The sequence below is a fragment of the Thrips palmi genome, unplaced genomic scaffold (genome assembly GCF_012932325.1).
Source record: "Thrips palmi isolate BJ-2018 unplaced genomic scaffold, TpBJ-2018v1 HiC_scaffold_12, whole genome shotgun sequence".
Lineage (NCBI taxonomy): Eukaryota > Metazoa > Arthropoda > Insecta > Thysanoptera > Thripidae > Thrips > Thrips palmi.
Genome location: NW_023144623.1, coordinates 2,207,699 through 2,231,860, shown reverse-complemented (window position 1 = coordinate 2,231,860; position 24,162 = coordinate 2,207,699). Strand labels below are relative to the sequence as shown.

Here is a 24,162-nt window from a genome sequence, read left to right as displayed (position 1 = left end):
CGGCTCGGCCGATCTCGGTGAGATTTTGCACACTTCTTAGGTATTCCTTGGGCTCGGCCCCCGCAAAATTTTCACCATCCTAGCTCAACTGGTTCAGTTTTTTAGGCGAAAAACACCAAAAATATCATTCAACGAACGTTAATGAAAGCAGATGATACTCGTTTGGTTTTCTTGTACGGTGTATATGGGTTCATTCCAAGATAGTATTTAAAAGCTGAGTCCTTTGTGCGCTGTAGCGGGGGGGATTGTAATGTTCGCCTAGGCCGTCGCGCGCGCGAGAGGGGGTGCCTTTCAAATTTCCGCGCAGGCTGCGCGGGCAGACGCACCAGCCCGCCCCGGGCAGCCAGCCCTTTTATTTTGTTAGGAAAAGCATTGGTTTTTGGACTTCGAGTAAAGCTACTGACACCTTTAGGTTTCTTTTAGTTGTATTGGCTGAGCGATAGCGAAGCCCTTGCCGTTTTTGGGGCGCGCTGAAAAGTGACTGGTCGTGCGTCTGTCGTCTGTGACTTTACTCACCAACGATTCTCAGCAACTCAGTGGCTATAGTTTCAAGATTTCGTATTTAACGTCGCCTTAGTACCCCCCAACACGATTTTGTTTCAAATCGTTGTTTAGTATCGTTTAAAATATTCAAAACATTTTTTTGAATCAGGTCATTAGCTGGTTAGGTTGGCAGCCCCGCAGCGCTTCCCAATTTCTCATACCTGCGGGTCCGCGGCTCTCAAATACGGGACTTAAGCAAATAAGCAAATAAAACAAATAAAGAGCAAAAGGGGTTTTGGGAAAATGAGATCGGCCTTAGTTTTTCAACATTCTTGAATGTTTAAAACCCTTTTGGAACCCCAACACAGCGAAAATGAAGAATGGATTCGAAAATGATTTAGTGTTTCGTTCCCCTCCCCCCCCTCCCCTGTCAGAGGGAATCATCTTCAGGTCAGTGCACTTTGACAAAGCTTGTAAAAGGATTTTTTTATTTTGACCTTTTGTATTGTGTGCATCTTCTTATTTCATTCTAGTGTCATCCTTTTTTTAAAAATTTTCAAACTAGAGGAAATCAGGGAAATGCATAAATAACTTGTGTTGAAATTGGCAGGCATACTTAGTTTGGACTCGAGAAATTCATTCTATTGCAATGCTGCAAGCTGAAAAGAGTCAAAAGTACAACATGAGTTTTTAATAGAATCAATATATGGTTGGTTATATTTAAAATCCTAATGAGTTTAAATTTGATATTGGTTTCAAAGGACGACTCAGGTTTTGAGCGGTGAGTGAATTGGTGTTTGGTTTAGTGAGACGTTTCCCTTTAACTTCACCGAATTAATATAACTGGTACTCCCAGTATTGTTTACAGAGTAAGATAAATTATGTCGGTTCATTAAGCCTTGGTAGCCTTGGCATTGGACTCTATGTGAGATCACTGGATTTGACAATAATTGGTCCCCGTTAACTGGTTTGATCAGCCTACCCTAAACTGACTCTCTTAATATTTACTGTGATAACATGTTCCAATCAATATTGTTTTATTCACTGGTTCACAATGAAAGAATGACAAAATTTTTCATAATAAACTTAAAAAATTGTGAGTTCATTATTTAAGAAAAAAAGTTATCGAATAGTGACCCAAGCATACGAGTAGCCAATAAGCGATTCAATGCTGGAAATTTGAATTTTACTCGACTGGGGATTCGCTTTGGTGTGGCATCGGGGAAATTTGGTGACGACAGAGGGTGTTTCATAAAGACAAATAGAAAAAAAAGAAATTGAGTCTAAAGTATTTTGTTTGTTTGTGTACTGGTCAAAAAAACTACATTATTTCAATGCCAATCCTACTTTTTCATCTAGAGCTACGAAATTTGGGGCAAAACTTTCCAAGTTGAGATTTATGTATTTCCTGTATTTTTCAGTGCGCTGACCTCAATTTGACATCTTAATTGCCCCAAACCCCAAAATTTTAACCGATTTTTGGTTAATTGAAATGAATTGTACAGTGATTCTTGCAGTTTTTTGAGTGCTGATAACGAAAATAACTCCCATTTTAACACCAGACCTATATTTTCATCCCATATTAGGTCTTTTTGGACCAAAAATTTCAAGTCAAGTTTTATATTGTTTCCTGCAGTTTTTTTGTGCTGAACTCTAAAATGACTTCCAAAATTTTCCCAGACTCACACTTCCCGAATTTTGCCCAAATTTTGGCCCAAAAATTTTTTAAATCGAGTTTGAGTTGACCCCAGCAGTTTTTGGTGTGCTGATAACGAAAATCACTTTCATTTCGACTCCAGACTTATATTTTCATCGCAAATTAGATCTTTTTGGAAAATTTTCATGTCGAGTTTTACTTTGTTCCTGCAGTTTTTGGTGTGCTGAACTCAAAAATGACCTTCAAACTTTTCCCAGACTCATATTTAACCAAATTTTGACCAATTTTGGCCCAAAAATTTTTTAAATCGAGTTTGACATTGATCCCACCATTTTTTGGTGTTCTGATAACGAAAATCACTTCCATTTGTCCCCCTGGTCTAAAGTTCACGAATATGAGCCATAAGATGGACATTTCGTGTACTCAAGCAAAGTCCAAAGTGCACAAAAAATGTCCCTTCGCATCGCTCAGCCACACTACGCGCCCAGACTGAACGGCGCGTACCCCTAGTTTTAGGTATGTTTTTAAGTAAAAGGGATCATCGCTAAAAAAAGGCGAAAAAGAATTTCTGCAGATAGACCACTTCTGTCTTGGAGAAAAGGGGGGGCTGGGGGCGGAGACCCCCCGCCTTTACAAGTTAAAAAGTGACAAAGGGGCAAGATCGTGTTACCTGTAGATAAAACAACTCTATTTACAATGTAGGGGGGTCTGGGGGGCGGAGCCCCATGCCGTTGCCATGGAGATTTTTTTTCATGTTTTGACCCTTTGCTTAGAACATATACGATTTCTTGTTACTTTGATGAGCCAGGAGGTTTAGTTTTTAGGGTGGGACATTTTTTTTTTTTAACCCTTTTTTTTAAACATTAACGGTTCTCGTTTTCGATTGTTGCAAATTTATGTTTTTCGCGTTTACGGAAAATTTCCACGATGAATTTTCGAAAAAAATTGGAATTTTCGTTTTTTTCATGGTTGAAATAGTTTAGAGTTGTTTATTTGAAAATCGGAGAGGGGGGGGGGGAGAATCCACGGACCTCGGGCAATAGGGGTTCTTGGGAACCCCTAAAAATAACCGACAACGGACAAGCCATTGCCTGCCGCAGGCAGGCTAGCGCCGCAGGCCAAGGTAGGTACGCCAGGCGTGGATTGGAGGAACAGGCAGCGAGACATCGCGAAGCCTGTTACGAAAAGACGCGGTCTGGCGTAAACCTACCTTGTAATTGACTTTAAGGTCCTGACGTAGTTGCATCAGCCCTCTGACTTTGTCCTTGTCTTTCAGCTTCTACTGCAAATTCCAATTTGACCACCCTACAAAGAGGGAAACTTATCGGAATTCTTGAGTACCCAGCCTACCGAGAGTTTGCTAAAGTTGGTGGGGGCAGCAAATCCAAATCTGAAACGGATTCATTTTGGTCGAAAACATCTACGGTACTGAACAACTTGAAAGGTCCTAGCAAGGATGCTCAGGCCTGGAGAAGAGTAAGTCTTTTTTGTGTTCAATCAGTGGATTTTGTATGTTTCTGACCGTCATTGTTTCCTATGGGCGTGAATTACAATTGAGTACTTTGTTTCAGTGCTGGAGAGACCAGGTTCGGTATAGGGTAATTCTTTCCCAAGTCACCCGAGGTCCCGAAATCGATGTCTCAGATTTCGACGAAACTTTGTGGGCGTGTTCCCTATGTAGCAAAGAGCTCCAGAAAAAATTTTTAACTTTTTTGGTCGGTTCAAAAATTTTTACGTATTTTGTAAAAATACTGAAACCTGTACCAAAAATTTGTTTGTTGCCTGAGGGCGACCTGCCCGGTGATTTTTTTTTCTTTTCATGGTACTGAAAAAAAAGTCCCCGAGAGCCACTTCAAAAGTCACTTGTTCTAGGAGATATGGACCAAAAAATTCGTTTTCGCGTATACCCAAAAAATGCATCCGAATTTTTTGATGATAATTTTTTTTAGTATGGTCCTGTGGTGGTCTATCACCCTTTTTTGGGTTTTGGGGTTTGGGCCCAAAGGAAAACCGAATAAAAATTGCGTTTTTTCCGTTTTTTTTTGCAGTTTTTGGCCCATAGTATCGCCATTTTAAGTCTGACTTAATGAGCGCCATTAGACCTTTTTTTTGCCTTTCAAAGGGGAATCGATTGATTAGTTGAAGTCAAATCGGAGTATTTTGAAAAATTTCCCTTTTTTCGATTGGGGGCCATTAATCCAGATGCGTAAAAAAGGGAATTTTTCAAAATACTCCGATTTGACTTCAACTTATATCAATCGATTCGTCTTGAAAAGGCGAAAAAAAAGTCTAATGGCGCTCATTAAGTCAGACTTAAAATGGCGATACTATGGGCCAAAAAACTGCGAAAAAAACGGAAAAAACGCAATTTTTATTCGGTTTTCCATTGGCCAAACCCAAAACCAATAAGGGTGATAGACCACCACAGCAGGACCATACTAAAAAAAATTATCATCAAAAAATTCGGATGCATTTTTTGGGTATTCGCGAAAAACGAATTTTTTGGTCCATACCTCCTAGAACAAGTGACTTTTGAAGTGGCTCTCGGGGACTTTTTTTTCAGAACCATGAAAAGAAGAAAAATCCACCGGGCAGGTCGCCCTCAGGCAACAAACAAATTTTTGGTACAGGTTTCAGTCATTTTTACAAAATACGTGATTAAAATTTTTTGGACCGACCAAAAAAGTTGAAAATTTTTTTCTGGAGATCTTTGCTACATAGGGAACACGCCCACAAAGTTTCGTCGAAATCCGAGACATCGATTTCGGGACCTCGGGTGACTTGGGAAAGAATTACCCTATACCTTAAAGATTGCACGTTCCAAATCAAGAGTCATATCGGATGAGTTTGATGACTCTGTCAAATACACTACTGATAACTCAGAGCTGGACCGCATTATGGCCCTGGTAGGGTGGGAGCTTGCGGATGTGGGGTGTAATGTATGTAATGTATGTAGATTTCTTGTATTTCATACATGTCATTTTTAGGCACGAAGTAGCCTTATAGTATCCCCCAGGATTCAGCCTCGCTGGGATTTGATCGCGTGGCCCCTTATGCAAGTCGAAACCTCTCTGTACGATTTTGATGAGATTTTGCAGACTGGTAGAATTCTGAGACGTGATTTCAATTCTGGAATATGGTTGAAATCTTAGCGATAAATTTTGAGAAAATTGCCGTCAAAATCACTGTTTCCATAGCAAAGCTCGACTCGGCAACGAAAAGGGAAGAGAGAGGGGGGGGGCGAGCCAAACCCAACCAATAGCATGGCTCCTTTTCGCTTGTGTACAGGTTACCCCAAAAACGGTCGCTTCTTTAAAAAAGGACGTTCGAATAAAAAACTTTCCGCGACCGTGATAGAACAGATGTAACAATAGCACAAGAGGGTTTTTTGGACGCAGTCTTTTCATTGGCACTGCCTGATGAAAATTTTTAATGGGAATGTCTTTGCTCATGCGCGGAACATTACACAGTCATACCAACATGGAAACCTACACTCATTGTGAGTTTTGTGTTTGTTTTATTTTCAATGTGTATTTTCTACCACAAAATTAATCTGTTTAAATTATGACATTATATCTGAATATATTTTGAGGACACATGTTGAAGAAAAGATTTAAAAATATTGAAAAAATAGAACAATTTTTTCATTTGTCAACTCTTTACTGAATCAATAAAACAAAATTATACTTCTTAGCTCTGTCTTAGCTCTAGTTTTTGTTTGATGGTTCTTTTCATTCAGTTAGCACGATGACCACATCGCTCCTCCTCGCGACTTTCAGTGCTCATGTTCCTCGAACAAGACTGACCTGCGATTCGAAACCATCCCTCCTGAGTTTATAAAGTTTGTCAAACCAACCGTCGTGGTGTTGTTACGTTGTGAATGAGAACTATTACACAGAATTGAAGAAAACATGACTAGAGAACCGCCTTTTGAAACAAGCCAAACAATTCAACGTCAGCAACAATGGCGGGGCAGTTTTAACGCGCGACTACTCGTGTTTTCGGCTTCGCTATTTTCGCAAGGGCGCAGTTGCCGAGAAGATTGTTGCCAACCCGCGAAAATTAATTTACTGCCTCCTTTCCCCCACGAACGTTTTAATAATGATTGACTTCAAAGATGTTCCACTGTGGAATACTTCAGCATTGGAATTTTTCGAATTTTACGGCATTTTGATTTCTTTTTGTTGCCAAGTTATATTTTGACGGGTGGCACATCGACCACACTGGTACCACTGCCATTCGTACCCAAACCACCCCCTATCCCTTTTACATAACTTTTTTCCTTTCTCCACACTCCTACACAATAACCATATTGACTTCGTGACTCCTAGGATTTCTTGAAATCGTATTTTTCTAATTAGCCTTTTCTTTTTTGCAGGATGATGATGATGACGACAAAGAAAATGACGGAGATCCGCTGGCTCCGCCCAAGAGGAGGAGGTCGTTGTCCCCCTTGTCAGCCTCTTTGGGGCACAACTTGAACTCCACTCCATTGAGAGCCCATGTGTCCAGGAGTTCGCTATCTCCTTGTCGTCCAGGATCGCCTAACCCTCCAGTCAGACAGGCCGACTTGGCACACATTGTTGAGATTAGTATGGGATTCACATTTTGTTTCACGAACTTAATCAATTACCTGCTTGTTTTATGCAATGTTTCTTTTTTGCAGATTCTTGAGCGAAATACTAAGGCTCTGGAAGAGATCGCTGCTCAAGTGACTAGGACATTTGGGAACTTAACTATCTTGAACGTCGATGAGAGCCTGCTGAATGAGGTTCAAACTCAAGATGTGCAGCTTAATGAAGCTCCAGATGTGCAGCTTGTGCAGCAGAGTGAAGCTCAAAATGCGCAGCTTTAAGAAAGTGTTGAAATGATTCTTGAAATGATTTTGATTACCTGAAGTATTATTCACATATTATTTATATTCATTTAATATGACTGTGCAGCTCTAAGAAAATGTTGAAATGATTCTCGAAATGATTTTGATGACCTGATGTATTATTCACTTATTGGCTGAGCGATAGCGAAGCCTGTTACTCCAGTGGGGTTGAAAAGTTTTTCCTGTCTGTCTGTCTGTCTGTGTGTGTGTGTGTCTGTCCGCACTACTCCTCCTGAACGGCTCGGCCGATCTCGGTGAGATTTTGCACACTTCTTAGGTATGTCCTTGGCTCGGCACACGCGAAATTTCACCATCCTAGCTCAACTGGTTCAGTTTTTATAGGCGAAAAACACCTAAAAACGGCGAAAAATAGAGATTTCTGCAGATAGACCACTTCTGTCTTAGAGAAAGGGGGGTCTGGGGGGCGGAGCCCCCCAGCCTTGACAAGTTAAAAAGTGACAAGGGTCAAGATCGTGTTACCTGTAGATAAAACAACTCTATTTACGATGTAGGGGGGTCTGGGGGGCGGAGCCCCCCAGCATTCAACAAGTTAAAAAATAACCGACAACGGACAAGCCATTGCCTGCCGCAGGCAGGCTAGCGCCGCAGGCCAAGGTAGGTACGCCAGGCGTGGATTGGAGGAACAGGCAGCGAGACATCGCGAAGCCTGTTACGACAAGACGCGGTCTGGCGTAAACCTACCTTGTTATTTATATTCATTTAAAATGACTGTGCAGCTTTAAGAGAATGTTGAAATGATTCTCGAAATGATTTTGATGACCTGATGTATTTTTCACTTATCATTTATATTCATTCAAAATGACTGTGCAGCTTTAAGAAAATGTTGAAATGATTTTGATGACCTGAAGTATTATTGACATATTATTTATATTCATTCAATATTCATATACTTCTTATTTTCTTTAGATGTTTTATAATTTCCAAGGAAGTTGTGTTACCGTCCAGCGTCCAGTATTGATGACTTGCAGTATTATTAGTTAGGAATATTATTAGTGAAGATTATTCATTTCATATGAATGTATAATATTCTGTTAGCTGTTTCCTTATTTCTAAGTAAGTTTAATACTGTTTGTGCCATTCATATTTTAGTCCTGAATTTTGATAATAGATGCTTTTGCTCAACATCGAGAGTAGGACAAAAATCCAAAAGCCAGGAACCAGTAGGCATGTTTGGTTCCTGGCTTTTTGATCACTTTCGTTCTACTCTAGACCTTGAGCAAAGCGCCAATTTTTGTGCCATAAGTAAGCTTTAATAGTGCAGTGCATCCCTCATAAATCGTGTCCTGCCTAAGCCTTGGCCGACACGGTTTAAGGGGGGACCCTGGTGAAACTTTCAAGTAGGCTTTAAAATAATCCCAGAAAGTTGAAACTTTGCTTGATTATAAAGTTCATTATGGTGAGTTCATAAAACAAAATTCAATCCAAAATGTTGAACGGTCTCTGAGAAAAATGGCTTTTTAGTGTTTTTTAGAGCGTTGGGGAAAAATCTTCCTGCGTCTTTCACTGGAACGGAAAGTCTTGAAAATTTTTTTGGGTTATCCTTAAGATGTATAGAAGAGATTTTAGTGACGGAATTTTCAATTTCATCTTCTGTCCTGAGATATCAATTTTCAAATTTAAACATTAAAAAAAAAGTGAATTTTTTGCCTTTTTTTGAAACTTTTAGGTGTGTTTTAAAAAAAGTAGGGCTGATATCAAGATTCCGTCACTAAAATTTGTCGACAAGTCATCAATGAATAGAGTCCATGCAAGACGACTCATGTAGGTGTCAACCAGGAACGCAGGAAGTCTTTCTACGACAAAATTTTTTGTCGACTGAGCAAAGCTGTGAAGTTGAGCGTATAAGCCAACGACAACTGATCTCAATGTTATTTCTTTCCAAATGATGAAGGAACTACCCACATAGTTTAAAGGTGTTCAACCTGTTGAATCTGAAACCTTCTATGCACATTTTTATCTATGAACTTTGAAAATACTATTTTTGGCAATTTTGGTCATTTTTTCACCAGGGTCCCCCCTTAAAAGGGATGCAATGTACTTAATTTATTCTGGTCAAGATGCTGTGAGTTAGTGATTACATTAAGCATTTTGTTTCATAGTCTACATGTTTTATTCAACAAATCAGGTGAACACATCATATATTATAAATTTTGCAATGTGGATGAATGAAGTTGCCCATTATTGTGTTGGTGAAGTCCAGATAAAACACTCATTTCAGTTGAGGACATCTAGGACGCTCTTCAACATCGTGATGGCAATGGACTGCCTATCCAGCAACTGTAACAAGTGATTAACATAGAGATAAGCTTCTAAAGAGGCAGGAATGGTGAAATTCTAGCGGGAGTTGCAGGTACTTACCCGAATCAGTTGATCAGTAACTGTGGGAGTGTCAGGGGTTCTAGATGTGGCCACAGTTCTAGATGTGGGTTGAGTTCTGGGTGAAAAATGTGTCTCCATGGGTGCATCAGGCTGCACATTTGGAGAACCCGAATTGATCCAGGAAGCGGAAGAAGGGGATAACTCAATTTTGGCCATTTTCCAGGAGAAACAAAAAACTGTTAGCAGGGAAAACTAAAACAAAACAAATGAATGTTGCACATGTTAATAATTTCAAAAAGCATTAGTAAAATTTTGGAAAAAAAATAAAAAGTGAAAGGTCACTCCGTAGAGGATTTCTGCGACTTATCGCTTTCCGTTGAAATGGAAAACAGAGTCAGCTCACCTTATATTTCCTAAACAAACAGGAATTTGGAGACAAGTCAAGTGGAACAATAGTCTGCATAAAGTGTATGTTACTCTGGTGTATTTTTTGGACTTAGCTCTTTTTTCCAAATTGAAATTTAAAATTTAGGGGGGGTTAAGTTGAGTTGATTCTTTTTACAATAGATTCATAAAAACACAAGTTGAGTTATATCCTTTTGCCAATTTGTCAAACGGACTCATGTAGACTAAGGTCGACTTATCTCCATTTTCCAATGAAATTTAGACTGTAAAAGGGTTAAGTTTAGTTATACCCTTTTTCCAAGTGGATTTTCTCCTAAACTGCTTGGAATCCAGTCAAATAATTTGGTGTAATGATGTAAACCATTCTAAGGCACAATAATAAAATAAAAACTCAATTTGGGGATAAGTCAAGTTATTCCCTTCTTCCGCTTCCTGGATCAATTGTCCTGCAAAACAAATCCATTTCGATTAATATCCTTTGGGCATTGTTGCAAAGTTAACACACTGGTCTGGAAAAATGGAATTGAGGATTTTACAAAAAAAAACCATCAAAGGTGGTTCAGCAGTTGAGTACTTACACCAATGAAGCTCTGAAGCTCATCTTCTACACCTACGCCAAATGCTAAATGCCACCCTACTATATCCACTATGCGATCCACCAGAGGGTCATCAGTTGTGAACTGCGGGTTGTCATCTTCATCAGGATCAGACGCTGGGCCTCCTCCACCAGTTGGAATATTCTTGGGTCACTGTTAAAAAAAAAGTCTGTAAATTCAGACCAAATTGGTAAGAAGTTATTAACAGACTTGAGGTCTGAAAATTCAGACCTCGAGAGTCTTACATTTAAGAGTTTGGTGGTCTGAAAATTCAGTCTTGAACGAAGATTGTGAACTTTAAGGTTCGTGACATGTTCAATATGACATAGAAAGAATCTCAGGTGTGTGTGAACCTCCAGAGAGGACAACATAAAGTAAAAATTTTGATGAGGGAGAAGGTCCTCTGTCCTTTTCCCTGACTCTCGAGAGGCCGGCCGGTGGCACCCAAGGTAATGGCGACACGGAGCCACCCGCGAGAGGTAAACATTAAACAAGGTAGGTTTACGCCAGACCGCGTCTTGTCGTAACAGGCTTCGCGATGTCTCGCTGCCTGTTCCTCCAATCCGCGCCTGGCGTACCTACCTTGGCCTGCGGCGCTAGTCTGTCTTCGGCAGGCAATGGCTTGTCCATCGTCGGTTACTTCTTACTTGATGCATGCAGACCCCCCTTCATTCTAGATCCCTTGTGACTTTTTAACTTGTCGGAGACCCCCCCTTTCTAAGGCAGAGGTGATTTGCCTGCAGAAAACTCGATTTTTCGCCGTTTTTTTAGGTGTTTTTCGGCTATAAAAACTGAACCAGTTGAGCTAGGATAGTGAAATTTCGCGTGTGCCGAGCCAAGGACATGCCCAAAAAGTGTGCAAAATCTCACCGAGATCGGCCGAGCCGTTCAGGAGGAGAAGTGCGGACACACACGCACACACGCACGCACACAGACAGGAAAAACTTTTCAACCCCAATGGAGTAACAGGCTTCGCTATCGCTCAGCCAATTAGAATGTGGATTGTTCAACTTCCACCCATATTACGGAGATAAATCTCGCAGCAGAGAATGGTTCTCATATGGCCGATTAAGTCCTGTCATTTTGGAACTTTTCAACTAATATATTTTCACATTAGAAGCCTTTTAAACAGAAGTCGGTATGTTCCACAACATGCGCGCCATCTAGCGGACAAACGAAATCTTGGGTTGGTCTGAATTTTCAGACTTACCATCTGAATTTTCAGACTGCGCTGGTCTGAATTCAGGTTCTGAGACGATCAGGTCGCAATTTTCATACCGGAAGGCAAACTTTTCAGACAAGCAGTCTGAAACAAGTCTGAAAAAAATGGTCTGAATTTTCAGATTTTTTTAACAGTGTACCATTAGAGCAGGCTGCCTGCTTTGCATTAGATCTCATGGTGCTCCAATACTTAAAAAGGAAAAGAATAATAAGTCTTCGGAATACTATAAAACAAAAACTTAAAAATATTCCTACAGTATACGCACATCCTTCCATAATCGAATACTCTTCCTTGCCCCTGGCAAACCATGAAGAATGTCTCGCAGACGGTTCCATAGTTTTTCGTATGACTGAGCCGCTTGACTGGAGCTAACTCTCCCTCTTGCAAAATCTGCGTGGCCCTCCATTAACTTCACAATGGCCTCCTTTTGTTGTGAACTTAATCTGTCAGCTTGAAAAATCGAAACAGCACGTTTTAAATTGATTTTTATAACAATGTTGCGATATAAACTAATGCCAACAACTTACCCATTTTGAAAGTGGCAATCTTGATAGGACAATAATAAATTTCTCACTAGTGTGGATCGTTTCACCACGTCCCGTTGTCAGTGTCCGGAATAAACCAAAACAAGCTAGGGCCCGCCCTTCCGTCGAACCGAGTTGCCAGCTCCGCTTCGCTGCGCCGGCAACTCGGTTCGACAGGGGGCCGGCCCAGCTTGGCCTGCCGGCAGCCTTTTCTCGGGCCTTCGGCCCTCGCATCAGACCCAACTTGGCCAGTCGAAGGCCCGGGCCTTCGGCCCGCTCGCATCACACACACCGTGAGCGGGTAAAGCAAAGTTATCGATGTACCATCGTGACTTAGGCCCGCCCTTCTATTCACAATATGCAATAGTCCTTACACTTTTTACTCCAACTGTCCTTAGGATAGGCCCATTTCATTTCTCTCTTCGCCCTCATTCCGAAAATACCCATATTTGCCATGCTACTGCAACTCCTTGCAATAGAGGCCCAGCAGGAGCGCAAAACGAGTCCGTCGCACTTTTCCCCATAACTCATGAAGGCGGGCTCCTGGACCCCCCTCCCGACCCCTCGTTGAAGAGGCCTTGCCAAGACCTATCCAAAACTTAAGTAAAAATTTTCAGTCGGTCGACCCCCTTTTTTCAAGATCCTGATGTGACTAATAGACGAAGGCGGGCTCCTGGACCCCCTTTCCGACCCCTCGTTGAAAAGGTCTTGCTGAGACCAATCGAAATCTGCAATAAATTTTTTTAGTCGGTCGGCCCCCTTTTTTGAAGATCCTGATCAGGCCAACTTGTAAAAGCGGCCGATGGGGTCGGGACCAGGTCCATTCATCTTGTCTCGTCGCCCCGATTCCAAAAATACCCCTATGTGCCCTGCTAGCACCAATAATGGCGGAAATCCCCCTCCCGCTCATGTAAACCATGATGCACCTGCAGCAGCCCTTGTGCGACCCGGACAGGATTTGCACCACCGGATTATTTGTTTGGACGGTACTCCTGAAGTACCCTCCAAATCTGGTTACTCTAGCTCAACACCTTCCTTGTACACAGACGCCAACAACAACAACAACAACACACAGACACAAAGGCAAATGCATAGGCCCTCCCCCTATTTTTTGAATAGAAGGGCGGGCCAAAAAGAGAAACAAACTCCTAAAGCTTCAGCAATTAAAGGTTAATCAGTCTAACGACCTTACAACTCTTGCTTTGGCGTCTCCGTGTCCGCAGTCCGCACCTTTTCCCAATTCAAATCCACCTCCACCTCCAGCTGCTCGTCCACCTCACTTCCGGAGTCATCTCCACCGCCTATTCCGCGCGCGCTTCCCATTCCGTTCCGTGCGAATCCACTTCCGCTTTCCTCTCCGCTCCACTTCACTTCGCTCCCTTTTCCGCAGCAGCCCCCCAGGCACGAGCTTTGGCTGCCCCATACAGTGGACCTGCTAACAAACGTGTGAAGAAGACTGAGACGCCTCCTCCACCTTGTGTAAGTGCTCTATCAAAACTGCCTGCTGAAGTCTTGTGGGTGCGTGGAGTATTGACACTCTAGTCCTTTTCTGTTTCCAGCGCCTCCCAGCCAAGGCCTCCCCCGATGACCATGACCTGGTTCCACCCCCGAAGGCATTGCTCCCCCGCGTAAGTGTTCTGTCGCTACTCCCTGTTGAAGTGTTGTGGGGTGCGTGGAGTATTGACACTTCTTGTCCTTTTCTGTTTGCAGCGCCCAGTCAAGGAGAGGCTGGGGGCTAGACCTGGCTATAATCCTCAGGGGGTGGCTATGAAGCCAGTCCCTGAGCCTCCTCGCCAGCATCATTTCACCCCTAACCAGCGTGACTTGAACGAAGCTGGAGGGTCAGGACGTCATCATTCGCCCCAGCAAAAAGAAGAGGATGATGAAGAAGACGACGACGACCAACCGTGGAAGCGCCGCCACACCCACCGTCGCTGAGTAAGTATATTCTTCTCTCATTTTTAGCGAATTAATTTTTTGCTGTGTACATTGTTTACTAACTAGTTTTTCTCTTTTGTTTCAGACTGACTGACTGAATGTTTTTTCTAGTCGAAAAGACTGTTTATGAGTCAAGCTTACTCTTTTTTTTTTGTTTTTTAACTCAAATATATATTTTATTGGCTGAGCGATAGCGAAGCCTGTTATTGGCTGAGCGATAGCGAAGCCTGTTATTGGCTGAGCGATAGCGAAGCCTGTTATTGGCTGAGCGATAGCGAAGCCTGTTACTCCAGTCGGGTTGAAAAGTTTTTCATGTCTGTCTGTCTGTCTGTCTGTGTGTCTGTGTGTCCGCACTACTCCTCCTGAACGGCTCGGCCGATCTCGGTGAGATTTTGCACACTTTTTAGGTATGTCCTTGGCTCGGCACACGCGAAATTTCACTACCCTAGCTCAAATGGTTCAGGTTTCATAGCCGAAAAACACCTAAAAAACGGCGAAAAATCGAGTTTTTTGCAGATAGATCACTCCGGTCTTGGAGAATGGGGGGTCTAGGGGGCTGAGCCCCCCAGCCTCGACAAGATAAAAAGTGACAAGGGTCAAGATCGTGTTATCTGTAGATAAAACAACTCTGTTTACAATCTAGGGGGTCTGGGGGGCTTCAACAAGTTAAAAAACAACCGACAATGGAGGCAGGCTAGCGCCGCAGGCCAAGGTAGGTACGCCAGGCGTGGATTGGAGGAACAGGCAGCGAGACATCGCGAAGCCTGTTACGACAAGACGCGGTCTGGCGTAAACCTACCTTGTTTTTTGACTGAGCGATAGCGAAGCCTGTTACTTCAGTGGGGTTGAAAAGTTTTGTCTGTCTGTCTGTGTGTCCGCACTACTACTCCTGAACGGCTCGGCCGATCTCGGTGAGATTTTGCACACTTTTTAGGTATGTTCTTGGCTCGGCACACGCGAAATTTCACCATCCTAGCTCAACTGATTCAGTTTTTATAGCCGAAAAACACCTAAAAAACGGCGAAAAATCGAGTTTTCTGCAGGTAGATTAATTCTGTCTTGAAAAAGGGGGGGTCGGGGGGCAGCCTGGACAAGTGAAAAAGTTACAAGGGTGACGGTCGGGTTACCTGTTCATGAAGCAACTCTATCTAAAATGAAGGGGGGTCTGGGGGCAGAGCCCCCCAGCACGCAACAAGTTAGATGTAACCGACGACGAAGAAGCCATTGCCTGCCGAAGGCAGGCTAGCGCCGCAGGCCAAGGTAGGTACGCCAGGCGCGGATTGGAGAAACGGGCAGCGAGATATCGCGAAGCCTGTTACGACAAGACGTGGTCTGGCGTTAACCTACCTTGTTAATGGAGATGTGATCAAACATGGGACTTTATTTCTGTCCCAATGAAAAGCTCAGTGTATTTTAAGTTGTTCTGGCGTGTGTCAATGGTAAAAACAAGGTAGGTTTACGCCAGACCGCGTCTTGTCGTAACAGGCTTCGCGATGTCTCGCTGCCTGTTCCTCCAATCCACGCCTGGCGTACCTACCTTGGCCTGCGGCGCTAGCCCGCCTTCGGCAGGCAATGGCTCCTCCATCTCCATCATCGATTTTCCTAACTTGTTGTGTGCTGGGGGGGGGGGGGGGGGGAGACCCCCCACCATTCTAGAAAAGGTTGCTTCATCTCCAGATAAGTCGATCTTGACCCTTGTAACTTTTCCCCTTGGCGAGGCTGGGAGGCTCTGCCCCCCAGACCCCCCTTTCATCACGACAGAAGCGATCTGCCTACAGAAAACTCGATTTTTCGCCGTTTTTAAAGTGTTTTTCGGCTTTAAAAACTAAACCAGTTGAGCTAGGATGGTGAGATTTCGCGTGTGCCGAGCCAAGGACATCCCCAAAAAGTGTGCAAAATCTCACCGAGATCGGCCGAGCCGTTCAGGAGGAGTAGTGCGGACACACAGACACACACACACACGGACAGACAGACAGACAGACAGACAGACAGAAAAAATTTTTCAAACCCACTGGAGTAACAGGCTTCGATATCGCTCAGCCAATAAGTTCTGTAAGACTGCTATGACAGGCGATGGTCATTGTTGGCTGAGCGATAGCGAAGCCTGTTACTTCAGTGGGGTTGAAAAGTTTTGTCTGTCTGTCTGTGTGTCCGCACTACTCCTCCTGAACGGCTCGGCCGATCTCGGTGAGATTTTGCACACTTCTTGGGTATGTTCTTGGCTGGGCACACGCGAAATTTCACCATCCTAGCTCAACTGGTTCAGTTTTCATAGCCGAAAAACACCTTAAAAACGGCGAAAAATAGAGCTTTCTGCAGATAGGTCACTTCTGGCTTGGAGAAAGGGGGGTCTGGGGGAGCCTCGACTAGTTAAAAAGCGACAAGGGTCAAGATCGTGTTATCTGTAGATAAAACAACTCTATTTAGAATGTAGGGGGGTCTGGGGGGCCCAGCATTCAACAAGTTAAAAAATATTAGACAATGGACGAGCCATTGCCTGCCGCAGGCAGGCTAGCGCCGCAGGCCAAGGTAGGTACGCCAGGCGTGGATTGGAGGAACAGGCAGCGAGACATCGCGAAGCCTGTTACGACAAGACGCGGTCTGGCGTAAACCTACCTTGTTTTAAATACTGACCACTAAGCAACAAATGTGCCATGAGCTGAAGAAAATAACATCATTCTTAGATCTGTATTGTTATCAGAAACAAAAAAATCTTCAAGGCTCTATCAATGTGAATCATCACATCAATAATTGGCTGAGCGATAGCGAAGCCTGTTACTCCAGTGGGTTTGAAAAATTTTTCCTGTCTGTCTGTCCGTGTGTGTGTGTCTGTGTGTCCGCACTACTCCTCCTGAACGGCTCGGCCGAACTCGGTGAGATTTTGCACCATTTTTGGGTATGTCCTTGGCTCGGCACACGCGGAATCTCACCATCCTAGCACAACTGGTTTAGTTTTTATAGCCGAAAAACACTTTAAAAACGGCGAAAAATCGAGTTTTCTGTAGGCAGATCGCGACAGAACTGTCGTGATGAAAGTGGGGTCTGGGGAAAATCGACACACTAAATTCTTATGGACTTTTTAAATGCATAAGAACGCATTTTTTATGCATAGTTATGCATGCGCAGGGACGTCCATAAGGTATGTATAAAACAAGGTAGGTGTACGCCAGACCGTGTCTTGTCGTAACAGGCTTCGCGATGCTGCGCCAGTTACGACAATCCACGCCTGGCGTTACACCTACCTTGGCCTGCGGCGCTTGCCCGCCATATCGGCAGGCTAGGTTTCTTTTGCAGGCATCCGCACACCAATTTGCGTGATTGAAGGTCAAAACAGCATTTGATTTCGTGCCCAGGGCTGCATTGGCCTGTCTTTTTAACTTGTCGAAGCTAGGGGGCTAGACCCCCATTGGCCTGACTTTTAAACTTGTAGAAGCCCCCCAGACCCCCCTTTCTTCAAGACAGAAGTGATCTGCCTGCAAAAAACTCGATTTGTCGCCGTTTTTTAGGTGTTTTTCGGCTATAAAAACCGAACCAGTTGAGCTAGGATAGTGAAATTTCGCGTGTGCCGAGCCAAGGACATACCTAAAACGTGTACAAAATCTCACCGAGATCGGCCGAGCCGTTCAGGAGGAGTAGCGCGGCTCCGCCCCCCAGACCCCCCTACATTCTGAAAAGAGTTGTCTTATCTGCAGATAACACGATCTTGACGCTTGTCACTTTTTAACTTGTCGAGGCTGGGGGGGTCCGCCCCCCAGACCCCCCTTTCTCCAAGCCAGAAGTGATCTATATACAGAAAGCTCTATTTTTCGCCGTTTTTTAGGTGTTTTTCGGCTATAAAAACTAAACCAGTTGAGCTAGGATGGTGAAATTTCGCGTGTGCCGAGCCAAGGACATACCCAAGAAGTGTGCAAAATCTCACCGAGATCGGCCGAGCCGTTCAGGAGGAGTAGTGCGGACACACACACAGACAGACAGACAAAACTTTTCAACCCCACTGAAGTAACAGGCTTCGCTATCGCTCAGCCAATAAAAAAGTCCATAAGAATTTAGTGTGGACGATGGAGATGGAGAAGCCATTGCCTGCCGGAGGCAGGCTAGCACCGCAGGCCAGGGTAGGTGCGCCAGGTGCGGATTGGAGAAACAGGCAGCGAGACGTCGCGAAGCCTGTTACGATAAGACGCGGTCTGGCGTGAACCTACCTTGTTTTGGTACACTCGCGATTCATTCCCTCGTCAACCTTTCCCTCTCAACGATTCGATTTTGTTCGACATTTTTGACTCTCGTGTTTTGATGACGAGCTAGTTTTCATGATATCAATTTAGTTTTGAATCAAGCCAAGTGATTTGGTTGACTGCCTTTGCTATTTTCTTTGATGCCAAGTACTTTTAACTTAACTTTTCTCAATCCAAAAGTTTAAAATCTTCGGCATTCATTTTCAACAGAGGAAATGTGTTGTTGAAGCGCCTCTGAGCCTCCTTTGTAGTGATAAAATCTTTTACCCTTTAAAAAATGCCTTCAAGAGACATCAACTTTCTCCGTCGGAAATGTGACATCGAATTTCCTATTTGATGGAACTGGGACCAAACCAAAGACTTTTGTGTAAAGCTGTGAGCAGGGGGTAGCAACACGGCACTTTTGGGCGCTCCGTGCGGTAGCAAGGCCCGGCCCCCCACCACCGCCCCAGCCGGTGCCGGCCTGTTGTGAGCCTAGCTAACCTCTCAGAAAAACACTGTTTTTGTACGTTATTTGGAGGCAAATCAGTCTCGTCTGTAGTCAGTTCCCTCGTTTATTTTGTTTTCTTTCGATCAAGAACAAAATATATTTTCTTTCAGCCAAAATCGCAGAGCACTTTTGCTAAAGCGAAACGTCTACGCGGCGCGGCGCCGCGGCCAGTTGCAGCGGCTCGCATTAGCAAAAATGCTCTGCGATTTTGGCTCAAAGAAAATATATTCTGTGCTTGATCGAAAGATAGTGAAATGAACGAGGGAACTGGCTACAAACGAGACTGATTTGACACCAAATAACGTACAAAAACAGTGTTTTTATGAGAGGTTAGCTAGGCTCACAACAGGCCGGCACCGGCTGGGGCGGTGGTGGGGGGCGGGCCTCGCTACCACACGGAGCGCCCAAAAGTGCCGTGTTGCTACCCCCTGATTTGAGTATGGTGAGTTGAATTAGAACAATTTTCAGCTTATAGAAAAGTTTCAACTCATTTTGAATGAGTTTGACTTGTATTTTCTCCCAATTCTTACTATTTTACTAAAACTTGTTAAAATGAATACTTTTCAATGAAAATCGAAAGCTAACCACTCTGTGAGCTTCAATGGAAGGAGAGAATAGTATAGAGATACTTTCTTCTTTGATATCGTTTTGTGTGGTAAAGAAAAAAGATGCCAATCTAAGACAGGGTTAGTTACCCCAACCCAACATCGGCTCTAAGCAACGATTTAGCTTCTCTTATTGCTTGCCGAAAGCTAACTGGAAGCGCCGCAGGCCAAGGTAGGTGTAACGCCAGGCGTGGATAATTGTAACTGGCGAAGCCTGTTACGACTGAACACGGTCTAGCGTACACCTACCTTGTTTATTAGGGGACTTCAATGTATCTTGAAACGGAAGAACAATAGCAAGCCTTCGAAACGGCTTTTGCGCAGGTGTTCCTCCACCACACGGTGCGCATGCGCTGAAGCTATTTTTAGGGCTTCTGTTCTTCTTCCGTTTCAAGATTCATTGGAGTACCCTACGTGCTGTTAAACTGAACTCGGGTCTTTGTGCCGCCACGTTTCAAGAGTGAACTTCCATGCAGCGAAATAGAATAGGGTACTTTAGGGAAAAGCTGGAACGGAAGTAAAAGTGAAATCAAGAAGAACGAAGTATGAGGAATTCGCGAGAATTCGTAAGAAAGAAGGAGCGTCTGCGTCGCCGTTCTGTCGCTTCCGCAGAGGTATTTTCTCATATAAGTCCGGCATTTGTCCTTCTTGATTTCTTCTGATTTTCCGTCCCTGCTCTTCTCCGAAGTACCCTAATGAACTGAAAGTTGTTGATCCCTGTAAGATATCGTTATACCAAAGCTGTTAGTGTGAGAGTGGTCGTCCGAGGTACATGACCATCTTTGTCAAAAAGAAACTGAGAGTCTTAAAGTTACTCAAACATAAGGAAAGATAATTTCCAGATGCATGTGCACAGATACGCAGATAAATGGCTCAATTCACTCCAATCCGAAGAGTAACAAAAATTTTCAACAAAACAACAACACAGCGGTGCGGGATTGATGCGGGACAGTCTCATCAACAGCCACTGGCCGGGCGGCCAATCCAAATGAACATGTTCGGCAACAACGTCAATGCTATTGTCGGATCTTCTCTAGCTGCAGTCAAAGTGATTTTTGGTTCGAACGTATGCTTTTTTATCTTTTGAAGTAAGCTGTACAGAGCCGAAAAGGAGCTCAGCTATGGACACTTCCGCCAGAGCGCCGAGAGAAGAACAAGAAGAACAACAAAAGCCGGAAACAGTCCATGAAAGTCGCTCCTTTGATCATATTATGGGTTCATTTGGGTTCTAAAAATTATTTAAAATTAAAACAAGCTAGGGCCCGCCCTTCCGTCGAACCGAGTTGCCAGCTCCGCTTCGCTGCGCCGGCAACTCGGTTCGACAGGGGGCCGGCCCAGCTTGGCCTGCCGGTGGCCTTTCCTGGGGCCTTCGGCTCTCGCATCACACCCAACTTGGCCAGTCGAAGGCCCGGGCCTTCGGCCCGCTCGCATCACGCACACACCGTGAGCGGGTAAAGCAAAGTTATCGATGTACCATCGTGACTTAGGCCCGCCCTTCTATTCACAATATGCAATAGACCTTACACTTTTTACTCCAACTGTCCTTAGAATAGGCCCATTTCATTTGTCTCTTCGCCCTCATTCCTAAAATACCCATATTTGCCATGCTACTGCAACTCCTTGCAATAGAGGCACAGCAGGAGCGCAAAACGAGTCCGTCGCACTTTTTCCCATAACTCATGAAGGCGGGCTCCTAGACCCCACTTCCGACCCCTCGTTGAAGAGGTCTTGCCAAGACCTATCCAAAACTTAAGTAACAAGGTAGGTGTACGCCAGACTGTGTCTTGTCGTAACAGGCTTCGCGATGCTGCGCCAGTTTCGACAATCCACGCCTGGCGTAAACACCTACCTTGGCCTGCGGCGCTAACCTGCCTTCGGCAGGCTGCCTTCCTTGGAAGACCGTGGAAATTAGCGTGATCCCCTCAGAAAGAGCATTTGGTCATCAAAATCTTCACTTATAGGGCTAAACTTTCGGTCGGAGGTCTGAATGGGTTCTATTTTCGTCATCAGCAGCCTCAAAAACATTTAAAACGACATTGAACTTGACAAAAAGTTGAAAGTCCCCAAAAAGTTGTCTTTTTCCTGCCGTTTTTAAAGTGTTTTTTGGCTAATATGACCGAATGGATTGAGATAGAAAGCTGAATTTTGGTGTGTGGCGAGCCAAGGATATGCCCTATGACCCTGCAAGGCCGAGCCGTTTAGGAGGAGTAGTGCAGACACACAGACAGACAGACATGAAAAACTTTTCAACCCCACTGGAGTAACAGGCTTCGCTATCGCTCAGCCAAAAATTTTCAGTCGACCCCCTTTTTTCAAGATCCTGATGTGACTGATAGACGAAGTCGGGCTCCTGGACCCCCTTTCCGACTCCTCGTTGAAAAGGTCTTGCTCAGACCAATCGAAATCTGCAATAATTTTTTTTAGTCGGTCGACCCCCTTTTTTGAAGATCCTGATCTGGCCAACTTGTAAAAGCGGCCGATGGGGTCGGGACCAGGTCCGTTCATCTTGTCTCGTCGCCCCGATTCCACAAATACCCCTATGTGCCCTGCTAGCACCAATAATGGCGGAAATCCCCCTCCCGCTCATGTAAACCATGATGCACCTACAGCAGCCCTTGTGCGACCCGGACGGGATTTGCACCACCGGATTTTTTGTTTGGACGGTACTCCTGAAGTACCCTCCAAATCTGGTTACTCTAGCTCAACTCCTTCCTTGTACACCAACAACAACACCCTCCCCCTATTTATTGAATAGAAGGGCGGGCCAAAAAGACGAGTTTCATGATAGTTAACAGTCAAAACCTATAAATAAGACATTTATGGTAACTGGTTCCTGAACCATTTCTTCCTTTTGTTCTTCACTCGGCGTTCTGGTGGTTCCACTTCCAAGTGTCTATTGGTCGGGTCCGGCTCGGCTCCCCCCACTTCCTTCCTTTCTCCTTGAGTCGAGTTTTGCCATGAAAACAGTGATTTTAAGAGCAACTTTCTCATAACTGGCCATTAGCTTTTTATTAAATAATACCCACATTTCAACATTGGAATCACCGTTCAAAGTTCTACCAGTCTGCAAAATCTCATTAAAAAGCTACAGAAAATTTTCAAAATGCATAAGGGGTCACACGAGTTGTATCTCGCGCCGGCTGAATACTGGGGATACTCAGGCTACTTCGTGCCTAACAAGCGTCGTTTTCGGTGCAAACTACCCCTCACTTCCCCTTCCAGCGCCTCTTTGAGTGGGGGTACCAGTCCCAACCAGCATCACATCGCTCGGCCGGACCCGAGGGGGTAAACACTTCAAGAAATCGTGTACAGACTACGTCGTATTACGGAGGTATTACACGTGTATTACGGCCTAAAAATGCAAAATTTGGCACATTCGACCCGAAAAAGGTATTACGACCTCGTGTATTACGCGTAATACACGGTTTTTGTGTACAGGGTATTACGCAAGTGGTTACCCCCTCGGCCGGACCTCGCTTCGAAGGTGTCCAAGTTTCAGACATACGCGACACAAGCAGACGACCGTGGTGCGACGCAATGATGTGCCGGCACTTGACGGCGGTGGACTCGCCGGCCCGACGGCACGCGATGCGCCGTGCAGGTAGGCAAGCCAACTCACTCGGCCGCGACAGGGCCCAAGTGGATCAAAAGTGATTCGGAAGCAAGATTAAGGCCAGTCAGCCTCTCCGGCGGTGGGAGACATAAAAATTAGGTTGTCTTAAGTTTTAGGTCTATACTTTTGGTTTGGACCATAAATGTGAAGAGACTGTTCCATGCCATCCAGGATCATGCTACAAGCACAAAGAAGTATTTTGAGTAACAAAATGCATATTTAAAATGTTACTTTGAAGAAGTATCCAAAGTAGCATTAAAACGTCGAACCATTGAATTGCACGGCAAAAGTACCGCCTGGGAATCCCAGGCGGTACTTTTGCCGTGTGGGTTTGTAGCATAGTCGTTGAAGACGTTTTCGGTGGTTGGTAACATACCCACTAAATACAAGGTAGGTTTACGCCAGACCGCGTCTTGTCGTAACAGGCTTCGCGATGTCTCGCGGCCTGTTCCTCCAATCCGCGTCTGGCGTACCTACCTTGGCCTGCGGCGCTAGCCTGCCTTCGGCAGACATTGGCTTGTCCATCGTCGGTTACTTCTTACGTGATGCATGCTGAGGGGCTCCGCCCCCCAGACTCCCCTTCATTCTAGAAAGAGTTGCTTCATCTACAGATAACACAATCTGGACCCTTGTCACTTTATAACTTGTCGGGGCTGGGGGCTCCGCCCCCCAGACCCCCCTTCTTCAAGGCAGAAGTGATCTGCCTGCAGAAATTCGATTTTTCGCCGTTTTTTAGGTGTTTTTTGGCTGTAAAAACTGAACCAGTGAGCCAGGATAGTGAAATTCGCGTGTGCCGAGCCAAGAACATACCTAATAAGCCTGCAAAATCTCAGCCAGATCGGCCGAGCCGTTCAGGAGGAGTAGTGTACACACACACACAGACAGACACACAGACAGACAGGAAAAACTTTTCAACCCCACTGGAGTAACAGGCTTCGCTATCGCTCAGCCAAGAAGGACGATCGGAGGGAGGCGGTCGTGGCACAAAGCGTTTTTTCTTAAACAAGGTAGGTTTACGCCAGACAGCGTCTTGTCGTAACAGGCTTCGCGATGTCTCGCGGCCTGTTTCTCCAATCCGCGCCTGGCGTACCTACCTTGGCCTGCGGCGCTGGCCTGCCTTTGGCAGGCATTGGCTTGTCCGTCGGCGGTTACTTGTTGCATGCTGGGGGCTCCGCCCCCCA

General features: G+C 44.6%; 1 protein-coding gene across 1 annotated transcript in view; it reads left to right on the top strand.

Moving 5' to 3' along the window:
* LOC117640649 overlaps nt 1-24,162 on the top strand; it is a 48,201-nt gene that overhangs the window by 6,042 nt on the left and 17,997 nt on the right. The gene's annotated exons all lie outside the window — the stretch shown is intronic.